General features: G+C 40.5%; 1 non-coding gene across 1 annotated transcript; it reads left to right on the top strand.

Moving 5' to 3' along the window:
• Window positions 1-2574: 2574 nt before the first annotated feature.
• Window positions 2575-2702, top strand: LOC120102670 (small nucleolar RNA SNORA17). The gene has a single exon (XR_015687361.1). It is a non-coding gene; the product is annotated as a small nucleolar RNA SNORA17 (small nucleolar RNA).
• Window positions 2703-11260: the final 8558 nt, after the last annotated feature.

Here is an 11260-nt window from a genome sequence, read left to right as displayed (position 1 = left end):
TTCTGTGCTGAGAAATAATCAAATGAGGGAAGCCGAGTAACTTGAAAGAAATGGCAAAGGGAAGGTTCTAGAATGAGGCAAGTGTTGAAAAGTACTAGAAATAATAGCCAGCACTAATTGGATACTCCCCATGTGTCTGGTGCACGGAAGCACTTTGTAGTTACAGTATCGTTAAAACTTCAGAATGTCCTCCAGGGTTATGGGCACAAAGGTTTCCTTAAGGCTTCGAAGCCAGGAAGAGCCAGGCAGGAAGTCTTCAGGTACAGGAAAGCTTGTAAACTGGTGTGCTGTCAGTGTCCTCAGACCTCTCCTGAAGCCCTCACCATAACAAACTCCTCAGAGCTGATTTCTCCTGTACAACCACAATTTGCCGATTGACTTTGATGTAGCTGTTGCCAATCTTGAAAATTCTTCTGCTTTGATATTTCCAGGTTTTCCAAATCTGTATTTGTTTTTCAGGCAACACTGTTTTTGTTGAAGTAAGATAAAATATTTCTTGAACTCTTATAATAAAAACTTTTTTTTTATTAACTTGAGTATTTCTTATATACATTTCGAGTGTTATTCCCTTTCCCGGTTTCCAGGCAAACATCCCCCTCCCCCACCCTTCCTTATGGGTGTTCCCATCCTCCCCCCATTGCCGCCCTCCCCCAACAATCTAGTTCACTGGGGGTTCAGTCTTAGCAGGACCCAGGGCTTCCCCTTCCACTGGTGCTCTTACTAGGATATTCATTGCTACCTATGAGGTCAGAGTCCAGGGTCAGTCCATGTATAGTCTTTAGGTAGTGGCTTAGTCTCTGGAAGCTCTGGTTGCTTGGCATTGTTGTACATATGGGGTCTCGAGCCCCTTCAAGCTCTTCCAGTTCTTTCTCTGATTCCTTCAACGGGGGTCCTATTCTCAGTTCAGTGGTTTGCTGCTGGCATTCGCCACTGTGTTTGCTGTATTCTGGCTGTTTTCTAAAACTAACCTAAACTAAAAACCATATAGGCAAATAAACAGCTACCCATATCTCTCACCACTGCCTGTATTTTCTAATGGTCTTTTGGCAAGAATTCTATGAAGAGGATCCCCTACATTCAACTGGGTCATGTTCGACACTTCTCAGCTGGAGTGGTCAACGGAAGCTCTTTAAGATTCTAACCAAGAAGTCTTTCTTAGAGTATCTTAGCTTGTTTTTCTGCCACCTTTGATGTATTTCTTTTATCACATACTTAGGGGTAACTTCTGGCTTCTACCATATTGCCTTCCCCAGCCAGAAGGGGATGAGGGAGAGGACTAAAAGGACCAAAAGGAACATATATGACTCGTTCTCATGTCTGTGTTTCTCAAAGTCACATGGTGACATCCACTGGTGCTAATACATAGCTGTGGCCAATAATATCAATATTTTTCCAGTATCTACTTTCCTTGACCTTCCCCAAAGCTTTCTCCAAAACTTGCTGACCAGTGGCTGTCAATGAAGTTTCTATTCCCTAGGCTCATTTGCTGTAGTGATGGGATCCACCAGGATCCATTGCTGGCTTGACAACTCGCATCAGCATTGAATCCACATACAGCCCACCGCTCTGCAGTTTCATTATCACATTGCTACCTACAAAGTGACTCAATCTTCATAAAGTCCTGGTATAAAACCATTGACAGTGATGGTAAGTGTATTCTCAACATTAGTCTATAGTAAGCACAAAAAAATCAAAAAATACTACATTGTGTTGGGATTCACATGGTCAACCAAACTGTGGATTTTTTTTAACAAAACCAAGATGAAGTTAGAAATTGGAGCACAACAAAATTTCACTCTTATAGTTAATCAGAGCATATGATGCACTAAGACAGAAATGCACTTTATGTTCTTAACTGTATATATGCTCAAAATGGAAAGGTAATGAGCCCAGGACTCTCCTTGGTCAGAAAAAAATAGCAGGAAAACAGGTCTGAGGAATACTAAACATTAATAGAAAACATATCTGATGGTGAAGAAAAACGAGTCCCTGCTGCTTGAAAAGATGAGTAAAGTGGACAAAACAACCCTTTGACATGACTAAGAAACAAGAGGAAGGTACAAGAGAACGCTCTTGGTGAGGCTGGGGAGGTGGCTCAGGGGATAAAGAGCTTGCTAAGCAAGCACGATGGCTGTGTTGGGATAGAGAGAACACATGCAAAGCTGAATCCTGTAGCATGCATCTGTAATCTCAGCACACCCAAAGGAAGATGGAAAGCTAAGGCAAAAGTATTCCTGGGAGTTTGCGGGTCAGTTGGAACTGGTGTCCAAAGGTAAGAGACCCTGTCATAGGTAGAAAGTAAAATGGACACCGAAGTTGATCTCTAATCACTATACATCACACACATGCACATACACACACACACACACACCCACACACACACACACACACACACACACACACACACACGAGAATTAATTAATTTTAACCAAAAATATGAATAAGAAGAGGTTTTTATTAAATTTAAGAGTTAAATACTGAAAGGATAATTATGTGTAACTGATGCTGACCAATCTGAAAATTTATGTAAAATTATCTTTTTCTGGAAAAAAAATGTATTGAGATGAGTGAGACCCTGACCCTAGAGGTATTTGCAGGTGTGACTGCTGTGTTACATGTGAGTCAGTGCAGAGAGGAGAGAGGCTATGTCTGCACTCAGTGTTCTGACCTATGGACATCTGAAAGATTAGTAGCCTAACACTTCCTTAAAAAATGAGCCAGAGACAATAACCAGTCTGATGCCACACAGGCCTGAACAGGGAGCTAGCATCAGACAACTACCAGTCTGGTACCACACAAGTCCTGATATGTTCCCAGGGCAGGGAGCAAACCAGAGACTAGAAGAACCTCACCTGGGACCATGGCCCTAGGGGAAGGGAGTGTGCGTAGTTTTATTACTTGTCTTAGGATAACATATGAGCCTTCCTTTGGGAAGCTGGTCTTTCACAGAGTGGCAATGGGTGTACAGATAATCAGAGTACTGCCTGGACATCTGAGGGCTTTAAAGAAAATGTCCCTTAGTCCTAATTGTGATTTTCTTCATGCATAAAATCTAATGTGAGCATCATATTCTGAATAATTCCCATTTCTTTCTCTTAGCAAAACTCTCCCATGCCACATCCTATTGAATATAGTAAGTGTTCAAAACAAATGTATTGGTATTTGTACTCAAGCTGTGTAATTACCAATTGAGAATTATTTCATAAAGTGTGGGCATCATCAAATGTATTTTTGAAATAGAACTGAATGTGGAATCTTCAAGTGAGAACTGTATTATTTAGGGCCACCAATCTTAGAGGAGAAAGATATAGTTATTTAGGCTTTTGACAACATAGATGTCTATAGGCATAATTTTTTCCAACCTCTTTTTAATAAGGGTTCAGCCTCTCCTCTAGCTGACCATCCAACAGAGGTAGTAGAGGAGAAGAGTTACGAGGGTGTGGGGAAAGCAGACCTATTGAGCAATAGTTTTTTAGGGTCGAGTTTGATCTTCAGCAGTTTAATTCTGTAGCAAACATCAAATAAAACTTAGCAGCTGCAGACCAGTCCTCTAGGCAGGCAGACACCAGGCACGAACCAGCAACTGTAGTTCAATACTGAAGAAACCACCAGACTTGACAACCAGCCTAAGGCAAGGCCACTGAAGTTGCAAGTTGCCACAGGAAACTCACAAGCAGTTCTTGGGGGAGATTCTCTTGATAGTGGCATTGTCACAAGTTGAGGTCAACAACGCTGTGTAAGGCAAAGCAATACACATGAGTTATTAGTGAAGAATAGTAAGGCAGAGCAAATTAAACCAATGCTCAGTGCTTGTCTCCCACTGTCTGAGGGTCATATTTATACTCCATCAAGCATCCTTCCATGTGTTTGCTATATCAAAACATCTTGTGTCTGCTTGAGACAAACATTCTTCCCCATGTCTGCTCTAGGAAAACATCCTTTCATGTGTTCCTGCAAAACATAGTTTGATATAACTAACTTTACAAAGAAAATAGAAGTTCCCACTTCAGATGTCCTTTAAAATGACTGTGGCAATGCATTTTTCTCTAAAAGCATTCTTACACACACAAAACATTGTAGGTTGATATCATTATGCAGGTGAAGGCAGGCACAGGATAGAACAAGGCCTGTAATAGGACAAGAAGGAAGGATGGGTGGGAGAAAAGTTTTAGAGAGGCAGAGGAGGCTAGAGTGAGGAGGAGGAGGCAGCAGAGAGAACCTGGTGGGTGTTAAGATTCCTCTCTGCATATATTACAGGTTGTTACGATTATTCTTAAGGGATAGATGAGTATAGGATTTTGTATTGTCTACATGGGCAAATTATATCTTATCAATCATATCAGAGGATATTGTGTGATGTGTTCTTCCTGTGGTGATTTTATTGAGTTTAAGAGAGTATATGGTGGCCAGATGCACCGGGCCCACCATGGAATTGGGATGTGTATGCCTGGCACGGTAGAAACCATTCAAGAGAGCTGTGAGTGAGGGTGGGGTGGTCTGACAGGGTGCCATGTTGGAATGGCCCTTAGACAGTAGGTCAGAAAGAAGATGGGGGTACCCTGGAGCTGCTGAGATAAATAGCACTAGTTCCAAGGCCCGCCGGAGCCAGAACTAGAGAGCACAACCAGGGTATATGCAGAAACTGGATCTGCTACTTTTTTATTTTACTGCAACAAAACAGTTGGGATATTTATGCCTCTATAGAAAGAACAATTATGTGGGTTCTTCATGCCAGGTTAAGTCATCTCCAGTCACACTTCACGTTATACCTTTGGGCAGTGATTCTCTCCTCTGCCGCCTTATCGGTGTCCTCTTCCTGATGGCCAAAATGATCCTATGAGTTCCTCCAAACAAAATGTCATCTTGGCCATTTTGTCAGGAGGTAGCTTACCTTTATGGTCAGGCTTTAGATGATGTGCATATGTCATGAACACTGTATATCACATTTCAATGGATGATTCTAACCCAGAATGATTTTTCCCCTTCAGTATAAAAGGACATGTAAAGATTTCATTGTTGTAGTGGGGTGGGGATAGATGAGTGCTATTGGCATCCATGGGGCAGCGGTCAGTTATACTGCTAAATACCCTGGGATGCACAGGATAGAGCCCCAACAAAGGATTGTGCCACCTCAAATCCTGTAGTGCTGAGTCAACACATCCTGTTAGAAGGAAAGCATAACATGGTCTTCCCCCATCTTCGTTAGCATGTGTATTAATTATCCAATGATCCCTGAATGGATTGGTCTATGACTTTTCCACCTCTCCCATACCACATCTACATTATAGATAACCTATTAGATTCTACCATATACTTAAACCACGTCTAGATCATATATACTTTCTAATACAATGTAAATGGAACATCAATATACTATATATTTTAGGGAACAATGCAAGGAAAGAGTGTAGTAATTTCTTTTATTCATAACGTTTTCAGGGTGAGGCAGCAGGATATATAGAAGTCCCCATGGACAAGGACTGTCTGGAAACAGCCAAGAGTGTTTAGTTCCTGTAAATGTAAGGTTGAAGTTGTATAACACAACTACTGAACAGTCAATGAACAAATATGTGACAAGCATGTTCCTAATCTTTATGATCATATGTAATTTTTTCCTCCATGACATGAAGGTCAAAATAAGCAGCCTTGTAGTTGTCGCAGAATGGTTTTCTTGGGCCCTCTCTCTTCTACCCTTCTCTACCTCTTCTACCACACCATAGTCCCTTAAATTACTGTGATGATGTAAAGACTCTCCACCTGCTTCCCAAAATGGAGCTACCGGCTGATGAATGCTTTGGAGATGCATTAAATTGTATTTAATGGAAATTAATGTAAATTTAAAGGCAAGTGACTTCATATGACTAGTGGCTCCTACATTGGACAGTATAGATTTATTATGTTCATAGGCATGTCCCCAGGTTGGACTTCATGTGAGAAGGTAGATTGAAATCTCATTGGCCTGCATCTTACCACAGAGGCTGGCTGGTTGATGAGTTCCAGGGTTCTGTCTGTCTCTGTTTCCCCATTGCTGGGATTACAGGTACTTGCCAAAATATGTCTTTTCACATTGTTTCTGGGGTTGAACCTGACGTCCTCACAATTACAAAACAAATATGTTATAACTAAGATGTCACTCCAGCACCATGGATCCTGGTTCTTGGAGAGAAAGCTCCAATGCCATCCAATAGGATAGAGGAGGACACTATAGTTCCCCCTTCAGTTCCTCCATCATAATTCTGTTGTTTTGGGTGGTTCGTTTTCTCCCCTTCTTGACAACTCTTATTTGGTTTCTCTACTTCCATTCTCTCCAACTCTCTGGTCTCCTTTCCTCTCTTCTACACTCACCTTTTTCTTTCTCTTTGATTACATACTCTCTATGACTGGCCCATGATTATTTCTTCAGTCTTATGAAAACAGCCCATTGTTTCATATTCTATACATACACCTAGCTGGAAAAAGGGAAAAAATTTCTCTACCTTCATCTTCTCTCTGCACATGGTAGGACTTACATATGGTTGTCTAGAGACATTGCTCTGTTCCTTTTGGGGAGTAGATGACAGGAAAGCATTGTGTTCAGAAAGGTTTCAGTGGAGGAGTTGTCTGTGAAGGAAAACTGTTAGGGAGGGAGAGTTATAGAAAGGCATGTGACTTGTGGGAAGAGAGGAAAGACAGGATTCTGTGCAGAGTCTAGACTCTAGAGTGCTCATCAGCAAGTCTAGAAGGAAATCTGGAGTCACTTATTACCTACAAGTTTGACAAGTTGTGATCTTTGTAGCAGTCCCCTTACTGCAAAAAGAAGCCTCTTATCTGTGGATACAAGGATAATTGTTTAAAATATAGTAGCTTGGTGGTTGTGGTCCATACCTTTAATCCCAGTACCCAAGGCAGAGCCAGAAGTATCTCTGAGTAAGAGGCCAGCCTGATCTATAAGACTGAGATCCAGGACAGCCAGGGATACACAACAAAACCATGTCTCAAACCAAACCAAGACAACAAAAACAAATCTAAACAAACAAACAAACAAACAAACAAACACATATAGTTAGAAGCTATACTGATTTAGGAAAATGGTTGTGGTAAGTTCTCTAGGGTCCAGGACTTCACTAGCCATAATAATTGGTGGGTTTACAGTAGCAGGCATTAATTCCCTCCAATCGAATGGAATTTACATTCAACTAGACAGCTGTTTGTTTACCAAAGATATAGGGGCCACTATTGCACTACTGGGGCTATTTTTCCTGGCTAGTCATTGTAGTCCACAGACTTTACAGCTACATAGGATTATCAGTTGCCTTTCTCCCAAGGAGGCTTGCACACACCTTTCGATGTCCTCAAGAGAAGGCTTTTAAGTCAATTCCAGCTCAATTCCTCAAAGGTTTGGGTCCAAAATATGTGGTACCTTTAGCAATAGAGTCTTGCTTTCAAGTTCTGGGAGGCAGCCAAGGACAAAAGCACTACCCCATATTGTTTTGGGATTCTCTTTATCTCCTCTAACCAAAAATTCAAAGGGAGATTTCCCATGCCTCGTACTGGGGTTTGGGTTCCATAGTTTATACCTTCTTGGTGAAGCATTATCACTCCAAGTGCTATAACTTTATTAGAACTAAACACACATATGAACACACACATACTTCTTATGTGAGCTTGTAAAATAATGAACATTTCGCTAATGTTTTTCAAATATCTCTGATGTAATTTATCTTTCTTTCCCCTCCTTCTGAATTACCCCCACCCATGGAGAGATGCACCTATTTTCATTCTCCTACCCCTGACAGAGCATCTATGTTCTACTATCCATTTATCTAAAGTGGGTATCCCCACCCCACCCCCCATTATGTATGTGTAGCACATTTTCGTTAACTATTCATCAGATAAAGGGCATTTAGGCTATCTCCACCTTCTAGCTATTGTGAAAAAAGTGGAAATAACTATGGCTGACTGTTTTCTTTGATGAACAGAATCTTTTTAGCTTTAGAAGGTTTCGATTGTCAGTTGTTGACCTCAATCCTTTAGTGAACGAAGTCCTGTTCATGGCCTCAATCCTTTAGTGAACAAAGTCCTGTTCAGAAAGTCCTTCCTGCACCTACAGGTAGGTTCTGCCTATGTGGTTTTCTAGTAGTTTCTCTTTAAGGTCTTTGATCTATTTGGAGTTAGTTTTGTGCAAAAAAAAGTGTAGGTTATGATCTATGTCCACTTTCATTTCTACACATGGGCATCTAATTTTTCCACCATCATTTGTTGAACGTGTTGCCTTTCCACCAGTATATTTCTTTTGTTTCTCTGTGAAATACCAGATGGCTATAATTGTGGCTATATAAAAATACACCTTTATACCTAAAACTTGGGGAACATTTCTGAAGAAAGGGTGGAAAGATTGTAGGAGCCAGAGGACCAGGACACTTGCTTTGAGACAATGTTTTCTAGACATGATGGGGATGCTGCAGCGACCAAATCTCAACCTGTAAAATGGTCACACAAATTGACATGCCTATGTAATTGAATGTAGTTTCTTAAGGCCACACCCCTAAATGAAGAGCTACAGGCAGTCAATGATTGCTGAGGGAGGGAAAGCCAGTTTACTCCAGGGGTGAGCCTCTGATAGGTTATCCAATCCTAAATGGTTTGTGTGCATGTGTGTCTATGTGTGTGTGTGTGTGTGTGTTTGCCCATATATTTGTACATGTACATTTGTACATGTGTATGTGATTGTGTTTGGGTTTATACATATGTGTGTATTTGTGTGCATGTTTGCGTGTACATGTGCATGTGTGTGTTTAATTATCTGTGCTGTATTTGTATATATGTATGTGAATGTGCTTGTGCATATGCATGCATGTGTATATTTGCTCTATATATAGTTGCATGTATACATATGTGTGTATTTTTGTGTATATATAGAATACATTTGTATGTATGTTTGTGTGTATATGTATGTATGTATGTGTGTGTTTGGCCATGTGTTTATTAGTGTGTGTGTTTTGAGTATGTACATGTAAGTGAATGTGTTGTCTATCTGTATGTATGTATATGTGTAATATATGTGGCTGTATTTGTGTATATGTTTATACATTTCTGGAGCATGTTTGTGTATATGCATGTTTGCTTATGTATATGTTTGTATGTATGTGTTTGTGTTTGTATGCATGTGTGGGTATATGTGTATGTATGTTAATTTTTTGTGTGCATGTTTGTGTGTGTGTGCTTCAGTGCAGGATACACACATAATACAAACAACTAATCTAAGAATCTAGAGAGCATTCATGTACAGCTGCTATTAAAAATTCTGGCTAAAGTTTCTAAAAGCAAATATTATGAGTTCTTTTAAAGAGGTGCTTAACTAGCAGTGTTTGGCTTTGATCTAGGGTTCCAAGGTAAACTCAGCAACTTTCCTCAAAGTAGCAACAACTCAGCATGTTGAAATTAGACGTTAGGTTTCCACAAATCTTAGCCAAGAAGTTCTACAGGGTAAACTCTTTTGCTCCATTTAACTAATGTGGAAGAATAAAGCAAACCTGATAGGATTTGAACCCATGGTTCCTGGCAGTTTAAATGAACCAAAGATTATGTTTGGCCATGGATCAGTACCCCTGGCAGGGAATGCACAAGGCATCTAGCCTGCTTACATTGACAAAGCTTTTTAAGATAAAGATTCAAATGTCCCCCAACTGCAGAGACTCTAGGTGTTTCCCTCAGTGTTACATGTAGATCCTTCTGAAAAGGCCTTTGTTGGGATCTTCGCTGTGGGGAGAACAGGAACTCACTTATTCATGAAGGAAAGGCTGGGAAAGGCAAGCAAACTGCTTCCTAACATCCTAACCAGGAGAGTCTAGGGAGAGACAATTTCACACTAAGAAATACGTTAAAGGAGGTAATTTTCTGCTCCCTCAGGCTGCGTGGTGAGGTGGTAAGAGTGAGAACCAGGGAGAAAGGCTCTGGGCTTCTGTTTGCCGCTTAGATAAGCGCTTCCTGTCTGTCCTGAGGCATATTGCCTCATCCGTTTAAGGAGCCTTGATTAAGTGTCTCAATTACCCATGTAAAATAATAGTTGTTTCCTCAGGGTATTGTGGCATTTAATTAAAGCCCATGAAGGGTAACGAGATCCTCAGATAAGAGCATCTACAAACACTCAGAGATGTATGTCTGCATACATACGAGCCCCATACAGAGCCCGCTAGGCTGCACAACTGAACAAAACTTTTTATTGGACAAAACTCTTTCTTCATCTCTGCAGTTTGCCCACTGTTAGTCTGGTTGCCTCAGACTCAGAACACAAATCCCTTCAGGGTATGGTTTTCTAAGGGTTGCCTGATGCTTGTGTTCCGTTTCTTGCTTAAGGGTTAAACACCACAGGCAACTCCCGGTCACCGGTGATGCTATAGAATTTCTTTGAACCTCACGTATTCATTTCCAAGTTTCACACGCTTTTCCTGGTGCTGCTTAACTAATGCCATGGTTATTTCATATCTCTAAATTGGATGATTTTTTTGATTTAGAAATTTTGGGCAAAAACTTTATATGACTTCTGTTCAGAAAGAAAACAGGTGTTTTCTAATATACATTGATCTGAATGCGTTTTTACCGAATTTTTATTAATCTCTGTTATTTGAAGATTATTTCACATACCATTGGTTTATGTGTATTGCACCGAAATGAAGTAAAAGATATAAGTCACAATTGAGATGTAGTTTGTTTACACTTTGTGCTTATAGCATATTTAGATGCTATTCTTTTAAGCAGCTTTAGTATAAAACATTCAGTATAGTATGCACTATGCTATAGTCAAAAGCTTAGAGCAGTAATTTATTATGTAAGACTTAGGATCTGTGGATCAGCTGGGGATCTGTGATGGTTTGAGCCAGGAATCGATGATCTTGAGTTGGCGAGACTATGTCTGTGGGTAACTGAAGGCTGACTTGGGTTGGATGGTCAAAGACAGCCATGCTCACATATCTACTAGCTGTCCATTTTTGCTTTGAGACATTGTAATGTATAACTTTAATTTTTTTCAAATCCTATTTTTAATGATGGCTCGTAAATGCTTTAACCTCCCTTTTAATCCACCACCCAACAGAGATACTGGGAAAGAAAGGATACGGTGGAAGTAGACCAGTTTAGAAAGATTCTTTGGGGCGACTACTGTCTGTGTTGTCTGGAAATAGGCAATTTAGTTCACAGGTTAGCAGTGGCAGCTTGGTCCGCTTGCAAACACTTCACAGATACACACCAGCAGTTTAGTTCTAGTAGAGTCAGGTTAGCAAAC

This window comes from Rattus norvegicus, chromosome 4 (assembly GCF_021556685.1).
Source record: "Rattus norvegicus strain SHRSP/BbbUtx chromosome 4, alternate assembly SHRSP_T2T, whole genome shotgun sequence".
NCBI lineage: Eukaryota > Metazoa > Chordata > Mammalia > Rodentia > Muridae > Rattus > Rattus norvegicus.
The sequence above is the reverse complement of the archived record's forward strand: the minus strand, read 5'-3'. Positions and strand labels throughout refer to the sequence as shown.